Source organism: Chiloscyllium punctatum, chromosome 18 (genome assembly GCF_047496795.1).
Source record: "Chiloscyllium punctatum isolate Juve2018m chromosome 18, sChiPun1.3, whole genome shotgun sequence".
Taxonomy (NCBI): Eukaryota; Metazoa; Chordata; class Chondrichthyes; order Orectolobiformes; family Hemiscylliidae; genus Chiloscyllium; species Chiloscyllium punctatum.
Genome location: NC_092756.1, coordinates 94,067,353 through 94,083,305, shown reverse-complemented (window position 1 = coordinate 94,083,305; position 15,953 = coordinate 94,067,353). Strand labels below are relative to the sequence as shown.

Genomic DNA, 15,953 nt, shown 5'->3' with positions numbered 1-15,953 from the left:
CATGGGAGCTTGCTCTGTGCAAATTGGCTATCTTATTCCCTTTCCTTATATTAATTATAATAATTTAAAAGTGCTTCACTGCCTATAACATGTTTTAGAGTGCCCTGAAGTTGAGGAAAGTGCTAGCCATATGCTTTAATTCAGCATGGCCGTTAATACACAGATACACAAATATGTCAGGAACACACTCAAATACAATACAAATACTCATAGGCACTCTACATTTAGGTTAGCAAATGTTTCTAATGTGTTTTGACCATATTGGAGAATGGTAGCAGAGAGATAATGTTACTAGACTAACAATCAAATGGTTTACACCAGTACTCTCATAACATAAATTCAAACCTACTCACAGCACATGAGAGAATTTAGATTCAATCTACAGATCTGTAAAATGTCATTCACAATGATCATGAAACTATTGGCTTGTTGTGGTTTATTACATGGATCATTGATGGAACTAAGGAAGCAAACTTTATGAAAAGAACTGTGGATGCTGTAAATAGAAACAAAAACAGAAATTGTTGGAAAAGCTCAGCAGGTCTGGAAGCATTTGTGGAGAGAAATCAGAGTTAGCATTTTGGGTCAAGTGACCTTTCTTCAGAACTGTATTCCTTTCCTAGTCTGGAATACATGAAACTCTAGATGTATGCCAAAGTGGCTGAATCTAAACTGTCCTCAGAAATGGACTAGCAAACCACTTAACTGTATCAAACCATTACAGAAATTTTGCACTGAGGGCGTAGTTGTACCACATGGATTGCAGCAGTTCAAAAAAGCAGTCCACCACCACCTGCTCAAGGGCAGTGAAGGATTGGTGACCGATGTTTGGCTGTCAAGTGTCTACCCCAGAAATGAACAAAAAAAACCTGAGCCACTGATGACACCATGTTTTGGTGACTGTATCCTTTCTTTTTTCTGATAGATCAGGCGATTCAGTGTGATGGCAGAGACTATGACTGAAAACCATAACACAATATTTGTAAGGTTGGACTGGATAGCTTTCTCTTTTCATCTCGTTTGTTCCATGTTAACAATTCTGCACAAAATTCTGGTTGACGAGTGTGAATAATTCCAGATGATCTGAAATTGGAAATCTGAACTGAGATAATGAAATCACTGCCAATCTGTGAAAGGGGTAAGACAGGATGATATTTTGGGAGGAGGCAGGTGTTCTGTGGAAGAAGCTGCTCTCAGTATGAACCTGCCCTTTCTCTTTCAGATTCCGTTGTGACTATTTCTGATTATTTAAGTGTCTTCATCTTTTAGGTGAATAGATTTTCTTGTGGAGAGGATATCAACCTTCAGTTTTATAATCTCTTCAGGTGCATCATTGGCAAACCAATGGCAATAATTCCATCAATAAACTCATTGTGTTCTGAAAGGAAAGAAAATAAAAAACACTGGTTAACTGTGCTTGATCTCTATAACATTATGTAATGCCATCTCTTGGAAGTTGATGTGCTTCAGAAAACAGGTTGCTGCCTTGGCAAGCTGTGAAGAGGGCTGGAGCATCTTTGACAGTCAAAAGGGGGTGGCTTGGCTGTTCACTTTCATTTTTGTTGGCATCGTGAGTTCTTTCCTCCTCCCTTTTCCACCCTCAAGAGGATGGTATGGTCGGAAGGATGAGCTGTGTACACGCTGTCTCTTCCTGGGCTCCCTGCACCACCCTCGAAGGTAATTGTTTCTCTGGACGGTACCGTGCCCCACCAAGCGGAATATTTCAGCACCACTCAGCGCTGGACAGCTCCCACAGAGTGAGCCTCCGCTCAACAGAAAGCATCCTACCTGTAGCGCCAGCCGAGACCGAACAATTCTTTCTCAAGAATTTGTGGCAAGGGCGAGGTGTTTTTTTTAAGCTGGGGAGGAGAAAGAACTTCACAAGACCAACCAAGGTAAGAGAAATGGCCCTTCTGTGTTAAATAGCTGCCTAGCAACCTAATTATTAGCAGCTTGTTGTTTGAACAAACAAGCTCTCATCTTCTGAGGAAGCTTGTCAGTGATGCTGCTTGATGGCTTCCACGGGGATTATTTTAAAAGGTGCTTTTTAATCGCCACTCCCTCAACTCAAGAGTCCTTTGTGAGGGGTTTACTTGACAAAATTGCACGGTCTTCGTGAATCCCTGTTACATACCGAGATTTACCAACGTGACACCGCCTTGCCTCTCCCAGTGCTACTCGTGTTGATTAAGAGATACCATTATTTTAAAAAAGAACAGATTTACGAAGAGGTGCTGAGTGCAATTGTTTTAAGATTCGCTTCCTACCGCATGGGTGGAGCTCTCGTGTACGTAACCTGGGCATTGTTCAGTTTACTCAAAGTCAAGGCAGCGGCGGAGTAAACTGTTGCGAAAGGTTCAGGTAGAAGGCTGGCCGAGTCGGGAAGCCAGTGGCAGAAACAACAACAACTTGCATTCAGCTAGCACCTTCCACGCAGTCCAAAGGGTGCCAAGCTGGGTGAGGGCGGTGCTGCCGGCGCGGAAGTGCCCTCAAATAAAAGCTGGAAACCTGGAATTTAAAATAAGATGTTGGAGATGACTGGGGCAGGAGCTGCGCTGCACTGGGGGCACTTACTGAGTGTAAGGGAGGGCTGGGGTGCTTTTAGAATCACGTTTTTTTTAAGACTGAAAAAAATCTGAATCATTCGTTAAATAATTCAGTGCCTAATGGCTCGCAGACTCTCATGATTCTGCTGTATATAAACTTTGGGATTGAAAGATTAGTGCAACAGGGAAAACTGTGGCTTGAAACACCCCCGATTCATGGTAGCTTTAATGAATTTCACTAGACAGCAAGTCTCAAGAAGATGGGGTTGTTCAAAGAATTTACTGTCTGGGTTTCTCGATGCCGGGCAGCACCGCTTCACTCCGGCTTCTGCGTTTTGTCCCTGCATGAAAGGTTTAACCCTTTCGTTGCCGGACTTGTCTGTACTTTGACAAAGTTTCCTGTCCGCTCTGAGTTCACGGCAACACACCTCTGGAAGGTGAGCGAGCACCGGGCGCCGAGAGAGGGCGAGCAGCAAGGCTGGGCCATGAACCCCTCGCAGTGGAATAGCCGGCGGGCTCTGGACTTCGCGGCTCTCGTGTGATGTCCGGCCGCTAGGGGGGGGAGAGGTGATGGAGTGGCCGCTGTGAGACCGAAGCCTCCGGATTGATTGGAGCCTCCAACAAACAAATGGTGTCATAGAGATGTACAGCAGGGAAACACACCCTTCGGTCCAACTGGTCTATGCCGACCGGGTATCCGAAATTAATCTCGTGCCTAACAAAAACAGAAGTTGCTGGAAAAGCTCAGCAGGTCCAGCAGCATCTGAGGTAGCACAGTGGCTCAGTGGTCATTGCACTATTGCCTCACAGCAAAAGGGTCCCAGGTTCGATTCAAGCCTCGGGCAACTGTCTGTGTGGAGTTTCCTCCCACAGTCTAAAGGTAAGCAGGCCAGGTGAATCGGCCATTCTAAATCGCCTCTAGTGTCAGGTGCATTTGCCAAAAGGAAATGGGTCTGAGTAGGTTACTCTTCAGAGGGTCAGTGTGGACTTTTTGGGCCGAAGGGCCTGTTTCCACATTGTAGGGAATCTAATTTAATCTGTGGAGAGAAAGCAGAGCTAATTGGAGTTCTGAGGAAGAGTAACTGGACCCGAAAGTTAATTCTGATTTCTTTCCACAGATGCTGCCAGATCTGCTGAGCTTTTCCAGTAATTTCTATCTTTGTTTCTGATTTCCACCATGTGTAGTTATTTCAGTTTTTAATCTAGTCCCATATACCAACATTTGGCCCATATCCTTCTAAGCCCTTCCTATTCATATACCCATCCATGTGCCTTTTAAATGTTGTAATTGCACTAGCCTCCACCACTTCCTGTAGCAGCTTATTCCATACACGCACAATCTTCTGCATGAAACAGTTTCCCTTCGGTCCCTTTTAAATCTTTCCCTTCTCACCGTAAACCTATGCCTTCTAGTTTTGGACTCCCCCATCCTGGGAAAAAGTTCACCCTACCCATGCCCCTCATAATTTTATAAATCTCTATAAGGTCTCCCCTCAGCCTCAGACACTGCGGGGAAATCAGCCCCAGCCTATTCAGACTCTGTCTATAGCCTAAACCCTCCAACTCCAGCAACGTCCTTGAAAATCTTTTCTGCACCTTTTCAAGTTTCACAACATTTTTCCTATAACAGGGAAACCAGAACTGAATGCAGTATTCTAAAAGTGGCCCACTTGAAATGGGAGCACTTACTACGTGTTTGTCAGAGGTCAAGATTCCAGTGTCTTTACAACACGAAAATCTCGTTAGTGATTATAGAAAGCCTCAAAAGTAATAACAAAGTGTGAATGGAATTAACAAAGAGATAACTGACAATGGAATTCTATCCTTTTCACCTGTAACCAAAACCTGAACAATGTATGTGAATTAAAGGGGTCATCCTATGTGCTTGTGGTGCAAATGATTGCTTTGTGACCTCGGAGAAAGTGAGGACTGCAGATGCTGGAGATCAGAGTAAAAAGTGTGGTGCTGGAAAAGCACAGCAGGTCAGGCAGCATCCGAAGAGCAGGGGAGTTGACGTTTCAAGCAGAAGTACTTCAGGAATGTGGGGGAGCCCAAGGAGCATGAGAGATAAATAGGAGGGGGCTGGGGATAGGGGGGAGGTAGTTTGGAAGGCGATAGATAGATGAAGGTGGTGGGTGATGGTGTTAGTTCAGAGAGAAGAGTGGAGCAGTTAAGTAGGAAGCAAGATGGACAGGTAGGACAGTTCAAGAGGGTGATGCTGGGTTAGAGAGGTGGAGGGGAGAGGAGAAATCTGGTGAAATTGACATTGATGCCATGTGGATGGAGGATCTCAAGGTGGAAGATGAGATGTTCTTCCTCCAGGGATCGGGTGGTTTGGATTTGGTGGTGGAGGACTTGCATGTCCTTGGCGGAGTGGGAGGGGGAGTTGAAATGGTTGGCCACAGGTTGTTTGGCGCTTGTGTCCCAGAGATGTTCTCTGAAATGTTCCGCAAGTTGGCATCCTGTCTCCCCAATGTAGAGGAAACCACATCAAGAGCAATGGACGCAGACCTGCCTCTGTGTTCAAGTCCATAGCCTTGACACCTCCCAACCCTGTATCTCTGAATTTTATTTTAATTACTTAGATTAGATTAGATTAGATTAGATTAGATTATTTACAGTGTGGAAACAGGCCCTTCGGCCCAACAAGTCCACACCGATCCTCCGAAGAGCAACCCACCCATTCCCCCACATTTATCCCTTCACCTAACACTATGGGCAATTTAGCATGCCAGTGTATCACCTTGCCCAAGATCTCTGCATTTTTCAATTCTGATCTGTTCCTCATTGACATCACTGTATCATTGGTGGCTGCAATTTCAACTCTTTGGGCATCGATCTCTGGAATTTCTTCTCCATCTTCTTACCTCTCTCTTAAGTCTCTTCAGAATTAGAATTAAATATCAGTGCTCTCTCTCTACACTCAGAACAAGCACAATGCACATTGCAGCTCAATGCTGCAATGTTGAGTGTTCAGGAGAGATGTTAGGAAGTACTTCTACACCAGATGGTAGTGGCTGTTTGGAACTCTCTTCCACAAATGGCAGTGGATGCTGGATCAGGTATTAATTTTTAAATCTGAGACAGATAAATGTTTGTTGAGCAAAGGTATTAAGAGATGTGCACCAAAACAGACATGGAGTTAGGCCACAGATCAGCCATGATCTCATTAACTAGTGGAACAGATTCAAGGGGCTGAATGGCTTACTCTTGTTCCTATGTTTGTTCCTAAATTAATCCAAAACATTAATCTTAATTGACAAGATAGATAAGGTGAAACTGTTTCCACTTGTAAAAGAAACAAGAATGAGAGGGCGTAGATTTTAAAATGATGTGTAAGCAAAACAAGGGTGATGTAAGAAAACATATTTTCACACAGTGAGTAGTTAGGGTATGGAATACCCTGGCTGGAAATGTGGCAGAGGAATGTTCAATTTGAGAGTGTTGCATTGTTATTTGGTTAGAAATGGTGTGCAGGGATGTAGAGAAAAAAACAGAAGATTGGCACTAGATAACAGAATTGGTGTAGGCACGATGGACCAAATGGTCTCCATCTGCATAGTAATAATTCTGTGTTTTGTGTAGAATTTAGTCACCAGCTCTAGTATCGTATTGGGTGAGCTGATGTCAAATTTTGTGAAGTCCCTTTGTATGTTAGGATTAGTCAGGGTAAACACTGGAAGGATGATGACTGGGGAGCCCGGAACCAGAGCTCACAGTGTAAGGATACATTTAGGACTGAGATGAAGAGAAATGTCAATGCCCAGAGAGTGGTAAGCCTGTGGAATTCTCTGTCACAGAAAGCGGTTGAGGCCAAAACATTGAATGTTTTCAAGAAGAAGTTAAATATGATTCTTAGGAACAAAGGGATCAAAGCCATGGGGAGAAGTTGGGAACAGGGCTCTGAGTTGGATGATCATCTGTGATCATATTGAATGGTGGAGCAAGCTCAAAGGGCCAAATGGCCTCCTCTTACTCCTATTTGCTATGATTTGTCTGTTCCTATTATTCAAATATATAAGTGCAAGTTGTTGTTGTTGTCAATGTGCCCATAACATTGTAACCGTATCTCAGACACTTACCCTATTCTTAGAGTCATCCCTATTAGTCCAGCAAGTAACACTATCACCTTGCTTTGCCAATCATAGTAACATGCCCATATTTGAAAGAAAGCTCCTGTGACAAACAGTGCAGTTTGGAGCATGAACCTTCTTACAGAGAGGGTGAAAACTGCAGGGTGAATTACTTCAAGCTACTGTCCCTCTCTTCCTGGGAATTGGTATCAGGGCAACACTGTTGGAAGTCCTGCAATCTGGGTTAAATAAGTGGCACACACAAACCAAAAACAAAGAATGAATCAGCATTGTTAAAAATGGAATCCTAGTCCTAAAATAATTCAAACGGGTGACACGGTGGTTAGCACTGCTGCCTCACAATACCAGGACCCTGATTCGATTCTACCCTTGGGTGACTGTCTGTGTGGAGTTTGAACACTCCCTATGTGTGCGTGCGTTTTTTCTGGGTGCTCTGGTTTACCTCCCACAATCCAAAGATGTGCAGGTTAGATGGATTGGCCATTGGAAATGCAGGCTTTGATGATAAAGGTAAGGAATCAATCGTGGGAGTGATTTATAGGCTTTCCAATACAATAAGATATCTGGTATTATGAACTGAGAAAGGATTAATAAATGAACAAATAAAAGCAGAAAACTGTTGGTAATAAAGACAGAAATTGCTGGAAAAGCTCAGCAGGTCTGGCAGCATCTCTGGAGAGAAATCAGAGTTAACGGTTGGGGTCCAGTGACCCTTACTCAGAGCTCAAATTCTGAGGAGGGGTCACTGACCCAGACTCGCTGAGCTTTTCCAGCAATTTCTGTTCTTGTTTCTGATTTCCAGAATCTGTCGTTCTTTCTGTTTGTTTTTTCACTAAAATGACCAATCATTATCACCTCGCACTTGTCTGTGGAAACTGGCTGAATCAGAGCTGTGCGATAGTGATTAACTTCAAAAAGTACTTCATTGAAGGTAAAGCAGTTTGGAGGCAGCTTATCATTGTAAATGTCGTAAATAATCAAAAGTTTTTCTTTTCCTTCACTATACACAGTGAATTACACTCGTTATAATTAGCTAAATAATTATACAATACTACTCCCTAAAGATCTGTTTCATCTGTAATGAAAATGCTGCATGTTTAATCATTTTAGAATCCCTACAGTATGGAAGTAGGTCATTTGGCCCATTGAATCCTCACCAACCCTTTGAACAGAATCCCATGCAGACCCACGCCCCTAGCTTATCCCTGTAACCCTGCATTTCCAGTGGCTAATTCACTTAGTGTGCACATCCCTGGACACTACAGGTGATTTAGCATAGCCAATCCACCCTAACCTGCACATCTTGGGTCTGTGGGAGGAAACCGGAGCAACCCGGAGGAAACCCATGCAGACTCGGGGAGAATATGCAGACTCCAGCCAGACTAGGATGAACTTGAGTTTGACGGATTGTGAAGATACTTTGTTTTTCTTTAAATTAAAGGTCAATGAGAAGACACATTGGAACATGTTTTTAACAAGGCATTTCTTGGTAGTCACATGTCTTATGAGAACTGTTTGTTTGCAGTTAGGGCTGTCTATGGTTAGGGCTGTCCAATTGCAACTTCTGCTTTGGAGAGTGTTTGTAGCTTTTCAGTATGTGGCCAGCCTGGAGAAGAAAAGTGTCCCCAGTCCAGTTCTCCTGTTTCTGAAAACCTTCCAGTTGTGGGCCCAGTGTGATACCTAGAGCCCTAGTCACCAGTCTGAGCCCTGAATGTCCTCTTGAAGAGGACCTGAAAAGATCTTCAATATATGTTACTTGATTCAGCTGTGATGGCAATGATCCTAGGGACATCTCTTTGTGGTTGATGATATCTGTCTTTGTATGCCAGAACATCAGACTGACAGTTATCTGAACATTCCACACTTTGCCTTCAAGAACTAAGACTTATTGGCCGAACTGTTGCTTTTTTCCCAAAGTGAGTCTCTCCACAGAGAGAAATCCGTCTTTCCCCCTCTAGCCTAATGTATGCATATGAATGCTTGTTTGTGTGATTGTTTTGAATTATTTAGAGGGTAAACATTTATATTTTCACATTAAAAGATATGTGTTAATCAATTTTGCATCGTCATAGCAGAAGTTTTATTTCATAATGAATCAATAATTTTGTGTTTCTTAAAGAAATCTCATTGATGGATCTTCTTGTTTTAAGACTAATATGGAGAAATGTCAGGAACTGTGAAGAACAATTTCATTAATCAGTGACCTGTGGAACAGTGGTAATATAGAAACAGACAGTGCACTCCTCCCATTTCAATCCGAACAGTAATACCAATGAAATACATTCTACTTATCACACTTTTTTTGCTGTTCTTCCTTTCCGGTGAAATTTTATGTAATGGATTCAAATCCTGCCGTGGCAGATGGTGGAATTTGAATTCAAGAAAAATCTGGAATTAAAAATCTAATGATGACCATGAATCCATTCTCAATTGTTGGGAAAACCTATCTGGTTCACTAACATCCTTTAGGGAAGGAATCTCCTGTCCTTACCTGGTCTGGCCTACATGTGACTCCAATCCCACAGCAATGTAGTTAACGTTTAACTGCCCCCCTGGGCAATTAGGGATGGGTAACAAATTCTGGCCTAATCAGTGATGCCCTCATCCTGTGAGTGAATTTTTTAAAAATGGCACTTAGCTGTGAAGATTTGACTTTCAACTATTGGATTAATTTCTAATCTATACATATGACAGATCAAGTTTTTCACTGTATGTGAGGATGTAGAAAGGGCCACCTATTGTCTTCACTTTCAATGCTGGTAGTATCTAAAGATCATAAGAAGATATGATTTTACAGTCAGACAACGCTATGCTTTATTTTGTCACACTTTTGACTCTCCTTCCCCCTTTACTATAAACAGAAATACTGAGCAGATTGTAACAATACAGCTGCTTGCACCTCAACGTTGACAAGCCTCAAATCTCCTTGGTTGGCTCCATTTGGAACCACCAGATTAGATTTCAATTCCATTCCCCTTTCAGATGTCCATTGTTCAAGGTAAATCTAACCGTTTGGAGCTTGATGACCTTTAACTCAAGGTGTAGCTCATCACCATTACTGCTCTTTTCAAAGATCAGCACATCACCTGTCTGCTGAAACATTAACCATTCCAATTACTGTCCTTCCCACTTAGTTCCAGCCTCAACATTTCCATTTCTGTATTCCTGAACTGCATCTTATATGAACTCTAGCCTTAGCTGGTTGCTTTGGCTCAGCAATAGAAGCCTTGTCACTGAGCCAGAATTTTATATGTTTTGGGGGAGATGGTAGCCTAGTGGTATTAATGCTGAGTTGTTAATCAAGAAACCCAGATAATACTCTGGGAGCACAAGTTTGAATCTGGCAGACGGTGGAATTTGAATCAAAAAGAAGTTTGGAATTAAGAGTCTAATGACAACCATGAATCCATTGTCAGTTGTCAGGAAAATCCATCTGGGTCATTATGTCCATTAGGGATGGAAAATGCCATCCTCATTTGGTCTGGCCGACGTGTGACCCCAGAAATATGGTTGAAACGTAACAGCCCTCTGGGCAATTAGGGATGGGCAACAAATGGTGGGCCTGGCCAGCCATGCCCTCATCCCCTGAATGAATAAAAAAAGTCTCCCTTTCAGGAACTTTGTTCAGAATTTGAAACTTCTGTGCAGGACTGAGGAAGTGCTACACTGTTGGAGCTTTTCTATCATTCATGAGGTTTTAACTAGAGGTCCTGTTCACTTTCTCAGGTGGATGCAAAGATCACAAGATGTCCTGAGCAAAGTTAATGCTGCAATCAATCGCATGTCAGAAAAAAAACAAGCTTTTGGTCATTTATGACATTGCTACTTATGGGACTATGCTGTGTGTGGAGTTATTGTCACACTCCCCCATCTTATCGCAGTGATAGTTTTTTTTAAAAGGTGCTTCTTGGGTTTTAAACTTGAGATTTCAAAATTGCTGAGACTATGAAAGATGTTATGTCATTGCAAATTCTTTCTTGTGTCTTAACCAGATTTCTGCAATCCATATTCTATCATGAACAAAATCTTGTTCTCCTCAATTCTTGCTCATCTCCATCAGCTTCCTATTGTTTACCACATTGATTTTAAAATCTTCATCAGTTTTCAATTAGCCATTAGAGCTTTGCTTTTCCTACATCTGCAACTTGCTCACATTCCTGCCTGCATTCCTCCCACTCTAATCAATTGCACATATCTATCCCACAACTTCCCTACCAACCACTGCACATTGCCATCTCCTTCAGTTATTCAAATTTCCATTGTGTTGTCCCATATTCTGAAATCTCTCAGACTTCCTGATCTGCCCACATCTATCTCCATCATCAATACCATCCTTAAAATCTCATTGACTGCACATTTGGGTCCATCGTCAGACCCTCTCATGCTTCCCTGCTCTTGTTGGTATTCAAGTCGGATATTTCACTGTATTAAAGACACTTTGAACACAAATGGTCAGGTGTGAAGATACTTTGGGTGCAACTAACATGTTGGGAAACTCTTACTTCAAGTTTGAAATACAAATTACAACCTATCTGGTAGATGTTCTCCTAACCAACTTGTTATGGTACACATCTAGAGCAAATGGGATTTGAACCCAGACCTCCTGACTCACAGGCAGAGACACTACCATTATACCAGAGGAGTCCTAACTTGGCTACATCTACTGACATCCCTATTCTTTGTTATTTAATTAAGTCTCTTGTAGCCCTTTTTTTTTCACCACTGTGTTTCCAGAGCACAAAATTGTATCTTCATTGTATTACATGCAACAGGTTCTGCTTCTCCATAATTACTCATTACATTTGCCAGTGTACAACACAGTCATTCTGTCCCTGGGTCATTTGCATAGCAGAAGGTTTGTTTATTATATGTGAACATATTGTTATCCTGACTTCTCTAGCAAGATCAGTGACGCCTTTAGTCTGTGACCTTCCTTTCAACCCATCTGGGTTGGGAATGAGTCATACTTCCTTCAGTACAGTTCTCAGGATCATAATATTCCCGTTATCTACAGTCCCTTGGGATACTTGTCTCACTGGACACAGCGAAGGTTGCTTAGGAGATACTTGAATATTATGGACGAGCTTAATTCCCTGGAAAGTTATGTCACCAGGGGTTTACTTTAGAGAATTTTTCAAAGGGATTCAGAGAGATGGATGTGATGAGTTAAGGAACAGCCAGGATTGGCAGATACATAAACATGAAAAGCTTCAATGAACTGGGTGCTGATTAGTGAGAAGTACGCTGGACCTCTCACTGGGTAAAGAGTCACTGACAGGGAAGTTGAAAAACAAATCGCTGAAGCGAAAACAAGAGTGCTGGAGATGCTCAGCGGGTCTGGCAGCATCCGTGGAGAGAGAAACAGAGTTAATGCTTCCAATCCAGTATGATTTTTCTTCAGAGCAGTGTATTGAGTGTTCTCCGTTCTGAAAAAGAATCATGGATTGGAAATAATGATCCTGTTTCTCCCTCCACAGATTTTGCCAGACCTTCCTGAGTTTCTCCAGCAATCTCTGTGCTTGTTTCTGATTTCCAGCTTCCGCAGTATTTTGCTTTTATTTAAAATAAGTGCTGATTGCCTCTTGGAATCATCAGTTACATTTGTTTATTTTGATCTATTATAACTCACCGGAAATATTGTCGGAATCCGACTCAAGAGGTTGCTGTTGGTAATTATATTGATCAGATGTTTAATACATTTGTAAGACATTTCACTCTCTGCTATTTTAGATAAGGCATTAATCCATTTAGAATATATAGATCCATGTTTGTTTTAGAAACAGGAAATAGATGGTTGCTGTAACTGGAGACTCTTCAAGTACAAAGTAGCGACAATTAAGGTACCCCAGGAAGAAAAACAGGAAAATGCTGGAAAAGCTTGGCAGGTCAGGCAGCACCTGTGGAGTGAGAAAACCAGAGTTAGCATTTCAGATCAATAACCTTTCATCACAATGTCAATCAGAACCATTAACACTGTCTCCCACATGACAGATGGAACCTGACCTGTAATGCTTTTCCCAGCATTTTCTGTTTTTATTTCAGATATCCAGCATTATTTTGTGTGAATGTACCCCTGGAAATTGTGTATCTTCCCCCAACCCCTATAATTCAATTATATACATAAATGCTATTTCCATTCAATAATAAATCCTCAGCATCTATGCTGGAACTGGAGGTAGTGGGTCCTGTTTTAACTCTTTAAGAGAATGGGTTTTGAGTGAGTTAAAATCCCACTTATTCTGTTCAATGCTATTGAGGCCAGTTCATTAGATATATTCAACAGGGAGCTGAATGTGGCCCTTGCGACTAAAGGGATTAAGGAGTATGGAGAGAAAGCAGGAGTGGGAGTCTGAAATTGCATGATCAGCCATGATCGTATTGAATGGTGGTGCAGACTCAAAGGGTTGAATAGTCTACTCCTGCACTTATTTTTGAAATTTCTAAATTACAAAATGTTTGCTTGATACTGCTTTGGTCTCATTTTAAAGACTTTCTTTTGATATTTAATGTTGGTGATAAATTTGCAATCTGAGCAAATAGTAAGGAATGGATACAGCAGGATATTTGAGAACAATGTGCTTGTAGATGCAAATATTGTTCAGACTGGGCGGCTTTAAAGCAAAGTAAGAATTGGATTAAATTGAGGAACTGGTGTAGAATAGAGCAGCCACATAGTGTTTTGAGTGAGTAGAATCTACAATACACTGCCTGAGAGTCTGTTAGTTGCAAATTCAAACGTAGCTTTCAACAAGGAATTGGGTAATTACATGAAGAGATTGGAGCTGCAGAGTTATGGAGACAGGGCAGGGAATAGCTGGGCTGCCTTTGTCGAGAGCCAGCAGGGATATAAATGGCCAAGTCACCTCTTTCTGTGTTGTAACCATTGTATAATTCTTTGGTTCTATATTGACCAGAGAAGGTGCTGAACGGGAAAAAAGTCACAAACCTCCAGCCCAGCACGTAGGCACAGTGATAGGCAGACAAACAAAGTACAGTCTACGAGCAATTTATCTGATTCGTGACTCCAGCAACTTAAGTTATTCTGCTTTACACACTTTCAATTCTTCCTTTATGTCTTCCGCACTTTACTAACCCATTTATTCGTATTTCTTGTTTGTTGCTTTATTCATCAGTTATTGAGTAATTTCCTTTTGATGTTTAACATTGTCATTGTTTTATGCAAATACTGATGTAAATAGAAATTAAGAACTCCAAGCCATTTTCTGTCCTGTAAGTAAACCTGTCTAGATTCACTTCAGTGAGTCTCCAAATTACATGCACAGGTCCACACCAGCCCCCTCTTACTCTCCTCTTTCATGTGTCAATCTCCACCTACTGTCACTTTTCTACAACCTTCCTGTGCATCTGTGCTGTCATATCAAGGCTTCTTGTAGATCAAGAGACAGAAATAGGGTTTTGTAAAGGAAATTCATTTTCATACAGTTAATTCTTGCTAATTAGGGATTATCACATTTCACTGATTGCTCTGAGAGCTATACTGCCTTTGAAGGCAGAACATTTACAAAAGAGGAGCTCATTGAGATGCTGCACAATGTGCCTCGTGTGGGAGCTCCCATGTCCGTTGCTCCTTCATTAATTCATATGTAGGGTTATTCACTTTATTTAGAACTAGTCGTTCTATCACTCTCTGCTTTCTCTTGTTACTCAGGGAAGTAATGGTCTAGCAGTATTATTGCTTGACTATTAATCCGGAAGTTCAGCTAATGTCCTGGGGACCTGGGTTCGAATCCTGCCGTGGCAGATGGTGGAATTTGAATTCAATAAAAAAATATCTATAATTAAGAATCTACTGATGACAATGAAACCATTGTTGGGAAAAACCCATCTAGCTCACTAATCTCCTTCAAGGAAATTAAACAGAGGGATTAAACCGAAGTGTTTGTGTTTTTTGGTTCTTAAATGCTTAAAGAAATGGCAACACAAATAGTGGACAATATTTCCCAGAATCAAGTTTAACAATCTATTGACATTATCGTTAGACTATTAATCAAGACCCAGGTAATGTTCGGGGACCCGCATTTGAATCTCTGCCATGGCAGATGGTAGAATTTGAAATCAATAAAAGTCTGGAATTAAGAGTCTAATAATGACCAGAAAACCATTGCCAATTGTTTGAAAAAAAACATTTGATTCACTGATGCCCTTTAGGGAAGGAAACTGCCATCCTTACCCAGTCTGACCTACATGTGACTCAAAGTGGTTGACTCTCAATTGCCCTCTGGCCAATTAGGGATGGGCAATGAATGCTGGCTTAGCCAGTGATGCCCACATCCTGTGAACAAATAATAAAAAAACACTAAGCATCATTCATTGCTTTGTTGGTCACTGTTGACGATAAAGCCCATAATTAAGAGTGTGCAGCTATTATGGGGCACAAATCCCTTCTGTCCAGAACCTTTTTTCTTAAGGGAGCCTCCTTGCTGGAGTAGAACTTAATAACTGTTTGTTCATGTTCGTCTCTTCATCTGGCAGATTGAAGGTGGCACTAAAGGCATGGTCACTTTAAACATCAAACTATTCAATATATCTTGTATTCTGCAACTGACTTTGGCAATTGAATACTGTTTATAGATCCTCAATTAATTTATTCTTGTTCATTTATTTTGTGGCTTGTGTGCTAATCTACTCACTTCATTTGGATTACAGTCAATGTTCATAAACCAGTAATGAGGAAAGTACATGATCAACAGCAAAGAGAGGAGATAGCTTTGTGGTCTGGCCTAAATGTGACTCCAGAACCACAGCAATGTGGTTGACTCTCAACTTCCCCATAGGAAATTAGGGCTGAACAATAAAAGCTGGCCTAGTCAGTGATACTCATATCCTGTCAATGAGTTTAAAAAAAACCCCTCAGTGGCTATATGAGAGGGTGAGTAGAGGGGTGCTATATTAAACTCAGGAGTTAAAATATGGGCTGTGTGTTGTCCAGACACTAGATCGTTCCAGGATTACCATTGACCCCAACTAAGTTAGAGCCCAGATGCATTTTCTTTCTTCAGGTTCTGTGAAAGGAGCCTGGAGTCACAAAATCAGCAGTAATTCTGACTTCTGATGACACAAACAAGTTCTCTTTCAACTTGTGAAGCATTCCCACCTTTAGGTCTAGCTGCATGCTATTGTAATGTTCAATGTTGACATTATTTGACAATGACTGAGATTGACAGGTGACATGGTGGCTTCACAGCGCCAGGGACCCTGGTTTGATTTCAATCTCAGGCAACTGTGTGTGTGTTCTCCCCATGTCTATATGGGTTTCCCCGCGTGGTCTGGTTCCTTCCCTCAGTCCAAAGAT

At 41.6% G+C, this 15,953-nt stretch overlaps 1 protein-coding gene across 3 annotated transcripts in view; it reads left to right on the top strand.

Annotated features, from left to right (window-relative positions):
* The first annotated feature begins 1,635 nt into the window (after positions 1 to 1,635).
* The window catches only part of LOC140489347 (synaptotagmin-1-like), a 140,985-nt gene continuing 126,667 nt past the window's right edge, over positions 1,636 to 15,953 (top strand). Inside the window, exon 1 of one of the 3 annotated variants that reach the window (XM_072588810.1) lies at positions 1,636 to 1,895. The gene's annotated coding sequence lies outside the window, so the exon portion shown is untranslated. Of the gene's footprint in view, positions 1,896 to 3,405; positions 3,427 to 15,953 lie in introns of those variants that run through there. The other 2 variants (XM_072588813.1, XM_072588811.1) reach the window with 2 other exon arrangements.